This window comes from Schistocerca gregaria, chromosome 6 (assembly GCF_023897955.1).
Source record: "Schistocerca gregaria isolate iqSchGreg1 chromosome 6, iqSchGreg1.2, whole genome shotgun sequence".
NCBI classification, from domain to species: Eukaryota; Metazoa; Arthropoda; class Insecta; order Orthoptera; family Acrididae; genus Schistocerca; species Schistocerca gregaria.
The window spans coordinates 117,466,230-117,481,986 of record NC_064925.1 but is presented as its reverse complement, the minus strand read 5'-3'; positions in this window follow the sequence as shown (position 1 = coordinate 117,481,986).

Here is a 15,757-nt window from a genome sequence, read left to right as displayed (position 1 = left end):
TTAGTTTTTATGTCGTGTTTTAGTGCTCTGCCTTCATGTGTCCACTTCTTGCATCTTTTCACCTGTCTTCTTGTTAGAGTTTTTCCCTGCTTCTCGCATTTCTTTATGTGGTCTTCGAGTTTATGATTAAAGGTTCACATCTGTTAGTCTGGCTTCTTGTTTCTGAATTGTTTTTTACTTTCGTTAAATTGTTAAAATAGCTGTGAGCACTATGGGACTTTACTTCTGAGGTCATAAGTCCCCTAGAACGTAAAAATATTTGAACCTTACTAACCTAAGGACATCACATATATCCATGCCCGAGGCAGGATTCGAACCGCGCGGTTCCAGACTGTAGCGCCTGGAACCGCTCGGCAAATCCGGCTGGCGTTAAATTGTGTGTATAGTTTTTCCTTGCTTTTCTTTAAAAGTTAGACATGATTCTTAAAGTGTTCGTCATTTCCTTCTTGGTAGTTTTTAAATTTCACGTCATTTCTTTTGTCGTTTTGCTTAAACTGTTCTTGTAGATGCTCTGTAAGTTGCGTCCTGCAGCCAGTGGTGGTGTGCTCTAATGATTGGTGTAACTTTTAGATTGGCGGCCTGTAAATTCCTGATCATGTAAGCCTGTTTGTTTAGTTCTGAGATGCTAGTTCACAGTGCTCGCTAGTATCTACTTGCTGAATGTTTTCTTGTGGGAGCTAAGTATCTGAAGCACTGTTTTCTGTTTCTCAATTGCTGGAAATTTTCCTCTCTGCCTCTCATCCGTGCTAAATTGTCGCCCTCGCTCTGGTAAACCTCGCCAGGACCTAACACAGTTGTTGAAATTCAAACACACCTGAAGTTCAAGAATGAACTAACCAAACTATCATAAAATTTTGCAATCTCTGAGTGTACCCTGAAATTCGTTCCCCTCCTAATATACAAAATACAAAAAATCAATAAAATTCCCTTCAAAAATTCTACACTCGTTCTTCAGTTCGGCAACGATGGATATACCAACCTCGCATCATTGAAAATAACACACAAACGATACGCACCAACGGAAGCCACATTGTCAAATTGAAATTTCGTGCAACTAACTGCGGCTTCAGGAGATCACATATCAACGAATCCTAGGCAGGAATCGCCAGAATCCTAGGTTACAGTCATGTGATTCAAAGTTGGAGGTGCGTAAATCATGTCTCGTTTAGGCATAATCAAACACCCTCTAAAATAACCAATTAAGAATCAGGAATTAAATGACTATTAAATGTAACAAGAATCACAATTAACTGGGTGTCTTCCTTTAAAGGAAACATTTGGCTACCAATGATAATATTATTCTAGTAAAGACTTGTTGCACCTGATATAAGGATCTGGGAAAGGATTCTCATAACCACGTAAACGAAACAGTTACAATCGTCTAATTGCATCGTGATTGTTACGACGATAGTAGAAAAGACAGATAGCACTAAAGTAGGGAACGCATTGAATCTGGGGATAGAGTTGAAAGAAAACTGGTCATTGCATGTGAAGGCCAGTTTCCAAAGTGAAGCTTATATGAGAAGCCTTTAATATCCCTACACATTATCTCACGGTTGCGGCTGGATCTCAGCACAGTAAATTGAAGATGGAGGGTGAAGCTGCTGCAGAAGGAGTCATTGGCGGCATTATAAAGATCCTCGCCATCACCTAAGTGCACATCAATCCGAAATCTTTAAGTCCCTCGATAGATTTGATGTGTCAGCGTTTCAGCCTGTCTCTTGGAGATGAAGATGAAATGGTGAAGGCTCTCTATAAAGAAGTAGGAAGAAATCTTGAGGGCTCTCTCCAAAGATATAACTTTTTATCGTGTGTTCGCTACGCTCTATACCCATTTGAATTGGCTGGGATATGGCGCTTCCGTGTGTCAAGCTATAAAACTGCTGCTCAGAAACCACTGCTCCCTTCCCTGGGCTCATCTTTAGGCGGTCGACCAGTAATGAACGTCTTATCATTTTACACAGAATAAAGGCTTGTAAAAGACTGACAAGAAGAAAGGAAGGAATGGTAGGACATCTATTAAGACATCAGGGAATAAATTCCATGATACTACAGGAAGCTGTAGTTGGTATATACTGTAGAGGAAGAGAGAAACTGGAATACATCCAGCAAATAATTGAGGACGTAGCTTCGAATTGCTACTCCGAGATAAGGTTGGCACATGAGAGCAATTAGTGACGAAACGAAAGACATCACACTCTCTTCCCATCTCTCTCTATGGCCAATGAGATAGATCCTCATTGGCACACTTGAGTTTCTCTCTCTAACCTCTAGTTTATTCAAATAAGCCAATCCTAGCATTTCTTATGTTTTGTAAACATTTGATTGTTGTAGAATCGACGTTCAGGAACATCTCACACCTAAAACGCGTCACAGAAATGCAGATCCTCACTCAGTTTTCAAGATAGCACCCAGTGCTTTCTGGAAAAAATAAAGTTTGTTACGTTTTGTTCACAGTAGAGCGTTCTAGGACTTTGCCAAAAGCCTCATTCCTTCTCATTCTACTACTGGATTGTAAAAATGGTCGCGGCTGAGAACAATGCGCCATTAGGGATGTTACCTGTGTTCGTTTGTAGTACCGCAGCTGGGTATCCAAAGCACCGCAAAGGGCTGTTCAGTAGTCTGCGAGCCATTGATCTGTGTGGCTCCAGGTGCTCTCTGCTAAGAATCGCTCCAAGGGTGGTGGTCTATATGATTCCATGGTACTGTCGCCTTGTCCCAGTCTACTTTCAACGTCCTCTCATACATATAAAGCATGAAAATTGGAATGAAAAAGTAAATGAAGAGAAAATTACATTAGTCAGCTACTGACAATTATTATTACTGTTAAACAGTGCGATTTTTTCCACTGTGTAAAAACTATATCGATTAATCGATGAGAGGATGCAGGACAAAATGGATCTAATGAACTTATGTCCTGAAATGCTTAGTTTCCATGGTAGACACCATTTATTGAATCATATATTTTTACAGAGACTGCTGTCTAATACGCGCTGTACAAGGCAGCCACAGCTACAGCACGTGTTGAAAATGGTTTCCACGTGTCTCAACGCATGAGTGTACGCGCCGTAGCGTGTTCTGTATCACGTGTTAACATCGGCAAGGCTACAGCCGAACAGTGTCCAAGGCAGCATGAATACGCTGCTCCATTGTCTCCACATATGGAGTAGGCTCTGCGTACACGATACTTTTGAGATGGCCCCATAACCAGAAATTGCACGGGTTGAGATCCTGTGAATGGGCAGGCCATGCAACTAACTGGACACCCTTGTCCTATCCATCGACCGGGGAAGACAGGACTGAGATGCGTCCGGACGTTAAAGGCAAAGTGGGCTGGAGAACTGTCACGTAGCAGCCACATAATGCTTCGAATCATCAGTGGCACTTCACCAGCAGGGGAAGCTAAGTCACCTGCAAGAAACGCCGACAGTTCCGGCCGCTTAGGCCACGTGGAGGGAACATCGGCCCAAAAATACGGTCGCCATTTTTCCCGACCCACGTATTACAGCTGTATCGATGCTGATGATTCTCTGTCACGATTCCATCTTGGTTGTGCATACTATCCCACAGATGACTGTTATGAAACCTGAAGTTACCACTCGTCTGAAGGTTGCCTCATCTGTGAATAGTATGGATGACACAGTTCCCGGAATCGTCGTTGCTTGGGGAAGAAACCAGTGACAAAACTGCTCCATATGTGGAACGTCTGTCGCTAGTAAGCCCTGCACACGCTGTAAATGATAACATTAGTAACAATTGTCATGAAGAATGTTCCACACCGTCGTCTGGCTTAAACGGTACTGGCGGACCAACTATCGTGCACTGACGCAGCGGTCGCATTCTACAGTGCTAATCACATTTTCCTCCACGTCTGGTGTCCGAACATTTCGGGCACGTCCTTCATGATTTCCTGCTTTCTGAAACGACCCTTTCTCAGACAAACGGCGAAACACTGTTGCAAACGTTGTATGCTGTGGTTGTTACCGGCGTGGACAGGTCTCTTGATACAACCTTACTGCCAGCCGCTCGATGTCATTAGCCTTTCCGTAAGTAAACACCATGTCGGCAAGCTCTCGATTCCAATAAGGAACCCTTGTGTACAACGCTGTATCACACGCACTACAGGGTGAGACAGCTAGAGAAATCAATCGCTCACAACATTGCCTATGGCAAAAGAGGGCGTTGGGGCATGACGTATGAGGAACCGTGCCACCGTCTGGGATAAAACCGAGCGTACTGTAATTGTGGCTGCATGGTACAGAGCATACTAGACCGCAGTCTCTCTAGTATCATTGAATGAATTGTCACTAGCATGGAAACCATGCATTTCCGGACATAAGTTCATTAGGCCTTTTTTGTTCTGTATCCTCTTATCGATCAATACCTAAAGTTTGTACACGATGGAAAAAAATCACCTGTATATCACAATCCTTGGTGTCAGTTAATTATTCCGGTCAAATGGGTCCTTGCTTCATGATTTTACATGCGTTACGGGACTGTTTCGGAAAAGACGGTAACACAACATGTATTCACCTAATTATTTTTGTGTGGTACTCTAATTTTATTTATAGTTGCCAGGGCTGTGGCGTTGATTTCCCTACATTTAGTGATCCTATGAATGGATGCTCTGACTACGAGACCGTCATAGGGGGTGATTTCCGTTTAAACATAATTACCTTTGTCTCATGGGGTGCAGATTTCATAATAAGGATGGCGACCATTCTGACTGCAGTTGGAGGTGTTCGCGGGGACGCAAAGAGGCAACTGATTGTTAATATCTGTATTAAGTAGTTAAATAAAAGTGTGGAATGTTATGCACCGAACACAACAAAGTATCAGTAGTTGCGTTCACTAATAAAGACATGCACGAGATGTATCGAATTTCACTTCTAAAGAAAGAAGCAGGATTTGATGCGTTGGCAGCCGATTTCTTCTTGTAATTTTTGGGATATAATCCGGAAAAAAATTTCAGTGTTAAATATTTGTTTAATGATACTACGCGTGGCCCCATCCTTTCTGGAAAGCCTACATCTGCATCTACATGGCTACTCTGCAGATCACACTTAAGTGCCTGAAGAGGGTTCATCGAACCAATTTCATAATGCTTCTCTACCATTCCATTCTCGAATGGCACGTGGGAAAAAGGAACACCTAATCTTTCCGTTCGAGCTCCCATTTCACTTATTTTATTATGATGATTATTTCTCTCTACATAGGCGTGTCTCAACAAAATATTTTTGCATCCGGAAGTGAAAGTTGGTGATTGAAATTTTGCAAATCGATATCGCCGCAAAGAAAACCGCCTTTGTTTCAGTGACTGCCCCCCCCCCCCCCCCCCCCGACTGCCCGTCCCGACTCGCGTATCGTATCAGTGACACTCTCACCCCTATTACACGACAACACGAACCGAACTGCCCTTCTTTGCACTTTATCGATGTCTCCCGTCAATCCTACCCGGTAAGGATCCCATACCGCGCAGCAATATTCCAGCAGTGGACGGACAAGTGTAATGTAGGCTCTTTCTTTAATAGGTTTGTCGCATCTTCTAAGTGTTCTGCCAACAAGGCGCAGTCTTTTTTTCGCCTTCCCCACAATATTATTTATGTGGTCTTTATAATTTAAGTTGCAGGTAATTGTAATTCCTAGGAATTTAGTCAAATTGACAGCCCTTAGATTTGTGAGATTCATCGTATACAAAAAATTTATCGGATTTCTTTTGTACCCGTGTTGGTGACCTCGCACTTATCTTTGTTTAGTCCTAATTGCTCTTTTCACCCCGTAATGGTGTCTATTTGAAGGATGACTAGAGGTATCTGATATTAATGAACGCCCACTTTCAAATACTAGCAATATTTATTAGCTACAATGTTTTCCCAGTTGACAATACAGTTAAAATCAATTTTTGATAAAATTGGTTGTAAATGTTGGTGACCTTTCCCATCATGAACCTCCACAACGTCAATAAATACTGCGACTAATTTTGTTTTCAAATCCAGGATAAATTTACCAAGTCCCTGAATTTGGCCAAAATGTTGCACATTTTTCTACCCTTTAATGTCCGAATTATATGCTCCTCGTATTGCGATTTATTAGTTCTACACCCAACCGTTGGCACTCTTCGCTCAGACTCTTTCATCCACCCTATGACGGGACTATGTTCTAATCAGACGTTGTAATAAAGTACGAAGTAACCCTTTGCTGCCTCTTCAAGTGCCTGAAAGTGTGAAAGCAGGCAGATTTCGCTCCAGAGTTCCTCAGTATTTAAAAGCCACCAGTTTTAATGCCTCAGAAGCGTGACAGATAATGCGATGAGTCATCGCCAACACATACCTACAATCTTCTTGACATCACAGAAAAACACGAGGGGTCTCAACTTATACGGAAATATGTCGATCTGCCTGAACGGAATATTAACAAACTTTGGAAGGTGCGCTGACTAGTTCTCCAGTTGGGGAAAGGGTCAGTGTGGTGCCAATGGATAAGTAATGTGCAACATTGCTGCAGGATACCCATTATGGTCTTACTCTGGTTAGCGGCTCGTGTTCTTTACTATGACCCAAGATACAATAGGATATATGAATTACACTCCTGGAAATGGAAAAAAGAACACATTGACACCGGTGTGTCAGACCCACCATACTTGCTCCGGACACTGCGAGAGGGCTGTACAAGCAAAATATCACACGCACGGCACAGAGGACACACCAGGAACCGTGGTTTTGGCCATCGAATGGCGCTAGCTGCGCAGCATTTGTGCACCGCCGCCGTCAGTGTCAGCCAGTTTGCCGTGGCATACGGAACTCCATCGCAGTCTTTAACACTGGTAGCATGCCGCAGTGACGTAGCATACCGCAGTGAATTACGGATGCACGCCAAGACCGTAGGATCCTACGCAGTGCCGTAGCGGACCGCACCGCCACTTCCCAGCAAATTAGGGACACTGTTGCTCCTGGGGTATCGGCGAGGACCATTCGCAACCGTCTCCATGAAGCTGGGCTACGGTCCCGCACACCGTTAGACCGTCTTCCGCTCACGCCCCAACATCGTGCAGCCTGCCTCCAGTGGTGTCGCGACAGGCGTGAATGGAGGGACGAATGGAGACGTGTCGTCTTCAGCGATGAGAGTCGCTTCTGCCTTGGTGCCAATGATGGTCGTATGCGTGTTTGGCGCCGTGCAGGTGAGCGCCACAATCAGGACTGCATACGACCGAGGCACACAGGGCCAACACCCGGCATCATGGTGTGGGGAGCGATCTCCTACACTGGCCGTACACCTCTGGTGATCGTCGAGGGAACACTGAATAGTGCACGGTACATCCAAACCGTCATCGAACCCATCGTTCTACCATTCCTAGACCGGCAAGGGAACTTGCTGTTCCAACAGGACAATGCACGTCCGCATGTATCCTGTGCCACCCAACGTGCTCTAGAAGGTGTAAGTCAACTACCCTGGCCAGCAAGATCTCCGGATCTGTCCCCCATTGAGCATGTTTGGGACTGGATGAAGCGTCGTCTCACGCGGTCTGCACGTCCAGCACGAACGCTGGTCCAACTGAGGAGCCAGGTGGAAATGGCATGGCAAGCCGTTCCACAGGACTACATCCAGCATCTCTACGATCGTCTCCATGGGAGAATAGCAGCCTGCATTGCTGCGAAAGGTGGATATACACTGTACTAGTGCCGACATTGTGCATGCTCTGTTGCCTGTGTCTATGTGCCTGTGGTTCTGTCAGTGTGATCATGTGATGTATCTGACCCCAGGAATGTGTCAATAAAGTTTCCCCTTCCTGGGACAATGAATTCACGGTGTTCTTATTTCTATTTCCAGGAGTGTATATACTAGCTAGCGTCCCAGTGTTCAGTTTATTCCGAAATAGAATTTTGTTGAAAAAGGGGAAGTGGGCAGTCATTGTAAATGACGGCCCAGTTTTTCTCCAAACAGCATTTTTTCTGTCTGTGAGGGAAAGGAGAAAGCTTCGAATAGATTAGCAATTCAATCACAAAGTAGACCATTCCACTCGCAATGTCATGGCAATGTTAGTATTTTAGTTATGAACAGTGTTTTCTTAGATTTTTTTAACATAACAGTATAATGCTGTTTTACCGGGTTGAATTCACTGACGGCTTAAAGTGAGGCACACATACTGCAATGTGAGATAGTATGAGCTTACCAAAAAGTGTCACTTTGCTGACAGCTTCGAACACTGATTTCGAACAAAGATGTTTTACTTATTTTTGTTTAGAGCATAGCATAGCAAACTACATGTGATAAAATACGTGTACAGAAGAAAGAAATAGTGTAAATACGCAACAAGTTGAAGAAATTTAAAATAATAAATATGCCTGCTTGTGACTGTTGTACACTTCTGGAAATTGAAATAAGAACACCGTGAATTCATTGTCCCAGGAAGGGGAAGGTTTATTGACACATTCCTGGGGTCAGATACATCACATGATCACACTGACAGAACCACAGGCACATAGACACAGGCAACAGAGCATGCACAATGTCGGCACTAGTACAGTGTATATCCACCTTTCGCAGCAATGCAGGCTGCTATTCTCCCATGGAGACGATCGTAGAGATGCTGGATGTAGTCCTGTGGAACGGCTTGCCATGCCATTTCCAGCTGGCGCCTCAGTTGGACCAGCGTTCGTGCTGGACGTGCAGACCGCGTGAGACGACGCTTCATCCAGTCCCAAACATGCTCAATGGGGGACAGATCCGGAGATCTAGCTGGCCAGGGTAGTTGACTTACACCTTCTAGAGCACGTTGGATGGCACGGGATACATGCGGACGTGCATTGTCCTGTTGGAACAGCAAGTTCCCTTGCCGGTCTAGGAATGGTAGAACGATGGGTTCGATGACGGTTTGGATGTACCGTGCACTATTCAGTGTCCCCTCGACGATCACCAGAGGTGTACGGCCAGTGTAGGAGATCGCTCCCCACACCATGATGCCGGGTGTTGGCCCTGTGTGCCTCGGTCATATGCAGTCCTGATTGTGGCGCTCACCTGCACGGCGCCAAACACGCATACGACCATCATTGGCACCAAGGCAGAAGCGACTCTCATCGCTGAAGACGACACGTCTCCATTCGTCCTTCCATTCACGCCTGTCGCGACACCACTGGAGACGGGCTGCACGATGTTGGGGCGTGAGCGGAAGACGGTCTAACGGTGTGCGGGACCGTAGCCCAGCTTCATGGAGACGGTTGCGAATGGTCCTCGCCGATACTCCAGGAGCAACAGTGTCCCTAATTTGCTGGGAAGTGGCGGTGCGGTCCCCTACGTCACTGCGTATGATCCTACGGTCTTGGCGTGCATCCGTGCGTCGCTGCGGTCCGGTCCCAGGTCGACGGGCACGTGCACCTTCCGCCGACCACTGGCGACAACATCGATGTACTGTGGAGACCTCACGAACCACGTGTTGAGCAATTCGGCGGTACGTCCACCCGGCCTCGCGCATGCCCACTATACGCCCTCGCTCAAAGTCCGTCAACTGCACATACGGTTCACGTCCACGCTGTCGCGGCATGCTACCAGTGTTAAGGACTGCGATGGAGCTCTGCATGGCACGGCAAACTGGCTGACACTGACGGCAGCGGTGAACAAATGCTGCGCAGCTAGCGCCATTCGACGGCTAACACCGCGGTTCCTGGTGTGTACGCTGTGCCGTGCGTGTGATCATTGCTTGTACAGCCCTCTCGCAGTGTCCGGAGCAAGTATGGTGGGTCTGACACACCGGTGTCAATGTGTTCTTTTTTCCATTCCTAGGAGTGTATGTCGTCTCAAGCCACTGCCTACTTTGTGTTAACTAAGTGGTCGTACAGAGAAGCGTTCCACAGAAACTCTTTGGGGGATAAGAGTGAAATATGAGGAGTTCCGTAGACGTAACCGTTGCTCCTACTTTGGAATATGTGTACAATGTCAGAAACTGCCCTCCTCGCCCCTATATGCGGTGGGAAGCATATGGCACCGTACAAGAGCTTTGCCGGGTGGCCGCTGTTATTTGGAACGGCTGTTACGGCGCTGCTCGAGTGTGCGCCAGGCGTGACCGGACTGTTGCCCTGAAGGAGGTCATCGCCAGACGAGACGAGAGCAGACCCGGTGCTGGAGGGAGCTGGAGCTGGGAGCAGCCAGACGGCTCTTCTCGGCCCACAAGTTGCCGAGGCGGCCCTTCTGCTGCCCCTACTTGCCCCGCCTCCAACAACACAGCTGTGCCCGGCAGGCGGCCGCTCAAGCAGGCGCCCTCGCCGCAAGTAGTGCTCTCAACCGTGCACGATCGCGCTCCGTTCCGTTATTCAACTTGTGATGGTTCTCTAAGTCTGCATCAGATAAACAGAAAGCTTTCAATTAAAATCTGAAATTACAATGAATGAATAACTTTCTTACCTGCATATGTGAATAACAGTCAACATTTTAAAACGTCACATCGGTGTAAAACAAACACAGTTGTTGACTTGTTGAAAGCACTCGTGTCCCGGCCAATCACTCTTACTTATTAACAAGAGCACCTTGAAGGCTGATCCTCTTTAGTGGGGAGGTCAGTTCTAGGAAACTAATTCCCTAAAGCAGTATGGTGCAATCCTCAAAAAGAAAAAGAAAAAATACTCATAAATGCCGGAATTGAAAATTAGATTTCCAATTGCTGTCAACTATGAAATATTTCAACGTTATTAACATAGCTGCCGGTAGCTGAGTGCATAAAGTGAAAATGTAGTAACCGTAAAGCTGAAGCTTAAAACCTCGGCAATAGCAACTTCCTAAATTCCATATTTTATAAAAATAAAATGTTTCTTTTTTTAGTTGCTAAGTGCATGAAAATATATCCAGATTCTACAGACATACGAAATGCCTTAATGTAAACTGAAAAAGTTATCGACATCAATAATTCTATTGAATATCTCTAAATAAGAAAGTACTGTAATTTCAGTTTGATGTTTCCTTTTGTACCAACTTTTAATATGTAATGAAGACTCTAAATCTATCAGAATAGTGATTAAAACATAAATGTTATTTCTATTTAAAAATGATTCAATATTTGTGCATAACACACTTCCAATCGTTAGTAAAATGACATGTGAAAGTCAACAGCACCATCAGTTTCGTCGTCTTTTAGACTCAGTTACCAGAAACTACGTTGATAAGATTGAAACGTTTTGTAGTTAACAATGGTAAGAAAGATTCTCTTCCAAATGTGACATTTTCGAGTTTTTTTATAACTGCTTCGTACTGCTTTAGGAAGACTGACAAAGAATTTGAAGGTCAGCATCAGAAACTCGAAGAGGGCCAGTTCCTTCAGGGATATAAAAGCTCCTTTGATAAACGGCTGATATCCTGTCCTTTACAATTACAAAAACACTAAATCTTGTTGCGTTAACTAACTTCCAGTATGATGTTCGTAGGTCATTCAGGTGTGGGAGCCAAGTTAATTTCGAATCAACTCCGCCCTAAAAGGCCATGAATGCCTAAAGGCACCTACCGGCCGCCGTGTCATCCTGAGACCACAGGCGTCACTGGCCGAGGATATTGAGGGGCATGTGGTACGCACACCGCTCTCCCAGCCGAATATCGGTTTATGAGACCGCAGCCGCTGCTTCTCAGTCAAGTAGCTCCTAAGTTTGCCTCACAAGGGCTGAGTGCACTTTGCATGCCAACAGCACTCGGCAGACTGGATGGTCACGCATGCAAGTGCTAGCTCAGCCCGACAGCGCTTAACTTCGGTGACCTGACGGGAACCGGTGTTACCACTGCTGCAAGGCCGTTGGTCTAACTTCCAGTAGGTGGAGAATTAAAAATTCGTCAGTGCAGTTCCAATACAAAGCAATGACTGACTGTCCTACAATTCAATCTTAATTTTTTTTTAATATTTGCTCTGTGTGGGAGTTGGCCCACAGTATTCTAATTCTTCATGGCCTCTCAAAGGTACGTTCGTGAATTGGATACTCAATCACCCATTACGCGATTCTGAGAGACGGGTCAGGTCATCCTTGTCAGCTAATAATATGAAACATACGTTTAATACACACATTAAGGAACGAGATTTTTCCGCTAGTTCCACATTTTCTGTCAATAAAGAATTATTTTTCTATAAACGCTCTTCTTCCGTTTTACATTATATTAGGGGAATAAAAGACGTACATATATCTTAATCGGAACAAACTACTATAAAATATTTGCTCTAGGAACCATTCCTTGCATTTCCACGCTCATATTTAGTGTGGTCGTAAGGCTTTAAGCTGTAGAAGAACTTCTTGCACCTGAAATCAAAAAATAATATTGTCTTTTGCTCAATAACCACATTTCTATACTATTTCAGAAACGGCAGCATTTCCCGCCAGTGCTGTTAATAAATCTGCTTGTACCAGCTGTGGCGCCGTTTTCAAGTTGTAGCTTACATCGAAGCATATCAACGGGTTTCCATTACTTTTAAGAATATGTCAGCCTGATTCACATGTTAAAAAATTGAAAAATATAGATGAGAAATCCTTTTTTTTTCAATGGAGGCAGTAAAACTACTACTTCGTTGTCCTTTCCTTATTTCTGCTTTTATTTCTCCCTCCAGCACATTAGTGCAACACGTTTAACACCCTCTCAATTAGCTTCACATTTGAATCTTCGTTGTACAGTAATATACACACGCCAAGTGTTTACTCTCTCGTCTGTCTGTCTTAAGCACGCGAACACGTACACGTATACGATGTATTTATATGTTTGGAATTCCTATAAGATCTTGTCAAACGTATATGATTTCAGTTTATGTTTGAAATTCATCGACATATCTACTAGACTATCTATATCAGTGAAGGTTTTTGATTACTCTCTGTCCTCCACAGAGCCTGAGTGATGGATAATGTCAAATCTTATCTCTTTCAGGGATTATATTCATAAATCTAACTTCTCGTCGCAAATAACGATTCATGTTGACGGAAAACTTCATAAGGTAGCTAAGATACTCTGAGGTTGTCAGTACACTCAAATGTTTAAAGAGCAATCTACAACAGCATCTAAGGTGCAGACTACATATTTTTATTACATGCTCCTATGCAACACAGAATTTCTTTTTCAAAGACAAGCTACCCTGAAATATGATGCCATCAGGTATTAACGAAAGAAAATAAGAAAAGAAGGTAACGAGCTGTTTTTTATGTGGATAACCTACTTTAGGGACACACAAAAATTTTAACAGCTACTAAAAAATAAATTATTTGAAGTATTCCAAACAATACCCTCACTTGTTTTAGGAACATATCCTTCAGAGAGTGTGTGGAACTCCCTCTCTGTTATCGCATCTACATTTTGTATTAATATACGATGGTATAGAAAGGTCACTAGTGAGCTGTAAAATTATAATAGTTGTTGTGGTCTTCAGTCCAGAGACTGGTTTGATGCAGCTCTCCATACTACTCCATACTGTGCAAGCTCCATCTCCAAGTAACCACTGCATCCTATATCCTTCTGAACCTTCTTACTGTATTCATCTCTTGATCTCCCTCTACGATTTTTACCCTCCACGCTAGCCTCCAATACTAACTTGGTGATCCATTGATGCCTCAGAACGTGTCCTACCTGCCAGTCCCTTCTAGTCAAGTTGTGCCACAAATTCCTCTTCTCCCCAATTCTATTCAATACCTCCTCATTAGTTACGTGATCTTCACATCTAATTTTCAGCAATCTTCTGTAGCACCACATTGCTAAACCTATTCTAATCTTGTCCAAACTATTTATCGTCCATGATTCACTTCTACACATGGCTACACTTCATACAAATACTTTTAGAAAAGACCTCTACCGGCTGCGGTGGTCTCGCGGTTGTAGGCGCGCAGTCCGGAACCGTGCGGCTGCTACGGTCGCAGGTTCGAATCCTGCCTCGGGTATGGATATGTGTGATGTCCTTAGGTTAGTTAGGTTTAAGTAGTTCTAAGTTCTAGGGGACTGGTGACCACAGCAGTTGAGTCCCATAGTGCTCAGAGCCATTTGAACCCTTTCATGCCACTGGACTTTTGTAACTGACATCTGGTTTCTGTACAAATTGTAAATAGCCTTTCGCTCCCGGTATTTGACACCTGCCACCTTCAGAATTTGAAAGAGAGTATTCCAGTCAACATTGCCAAAACCATTCTACAAATGCAAAAAACGTAGGTACGTAGGTTTGCCTTTCCTTAATCTGTCTTCTAAGATAAGTCGTCGGGTCTGTATTGCCTCACGTGGTCCACTAATTCTATTAAATCCAAACTTATCTTCTGCAAGGTTGGCACCAACCAGTTTTTCCATTCTTCTGTAAGAAATTCACGTCAATATTTTTCAGTCGTGACTTATTAAACATTTCATTCGGTCATTTTTACATCTGTCAACACCTGCTTTCTTTGAGATTTGATTTATTATATTCCTCTTGCTGTCTGAGCGTATTTCACCTGTCTGTACATCTTGCTCAAGAGATGGTAGAGTTTTGTCAGGGCTGGCTCCCCCAACCCTATTAGTAGTTCTAATGGGATGTTTTCTACTCCCAGGGCCTTGTTTCAACGTATGTCTTTCAGTGCTCTGTCGAATTATTCACGCAGTACCATATCTCCCAATTCATCTTCACCTACGTCCTGTTCCATTTCCATAATATTGCCCTCCAGTACATTGCCCTTGTACCAACATACTCCTTTCCAAGTTTCTCCTTTTCCTTCTTTGGTTACAACTGTTTTTTCATCTGAGTTGTTGATATTCATAGAAAAGGTTCCCTTTTCTCCAAGGCTCTCTTTAATTTTCCTGTAGGCAGAATCTATCTTACCCCTAGTGATGCATGCTTCTACATCCTTATATTTGTCCTCTAGCCATCACTGCTTAGCCATTTTGCATTTCCTGTCGATCTCACTTTTGAGACTTTTTTCGCTCTTCATTTACTGCATTTTTATATTTTCCCCTTCAATGTATTAAAATCAGTACCTCTTCTGTTACCCAAGGATATCTACTAGACCTCGAGCTTTTACCTACTAGATCCTCTCCTGCATTAACTGTTCCAACTTTCAGAGCTACCCTATCTTCTTCTACTGTATTTATATCCCCACTAACTACAAGATCCATTGTCCATGGGTAGAGGGTTCGTGAAATTATAGTCATGTAGCTAAAATGTATTTTTAATGCACAAAATTTTTTAATCTGACTAAAAGTCTAGAATAACTTTTTCTAGAGACAGAGGTTTATAACTCTATACAGTTAGTCCTCAAAATTTGGGACTGTGAATTTTTAATAGCTATGAAAAAATTACTAGTAAGATATGAGTAACAGTATGAGGGGTACATGTACTACGTAATTATATGGAGGTGAACTATTCATGCATCAGTTTGTAAGTGTAAGAAGGTGAATTATTCATGCAACAGCTATGTACTGTAAGGCCGCACCGTTTACGTTAGATATCTTATTAGTATTTTCATACACATTAAAATTTCACAATCACAACATTTTAGGACGCAGTGTAAGAGGATAGTAGTCTCTACAGGGCTGGGATAAATGATTTTATACACTTTAGTTCGTTTTAAAATGTGGTATATAAAAAATTTATTTTAATTTAGATAATTTTATTGGTTTTAGTACCATGTGTGTGAATCGGTTCCAAACATTTTCTGAATCACAACTCAGACATGGTAATTTTCGGGCTTATTTAGGTTTTTCTCCATGTGACTGAACCAGTATATTACTTCCTCTTACATATATCTCACGAAAAGTAATGCATTACTATATTACCTGCACATGTTAGTCCTGCAGT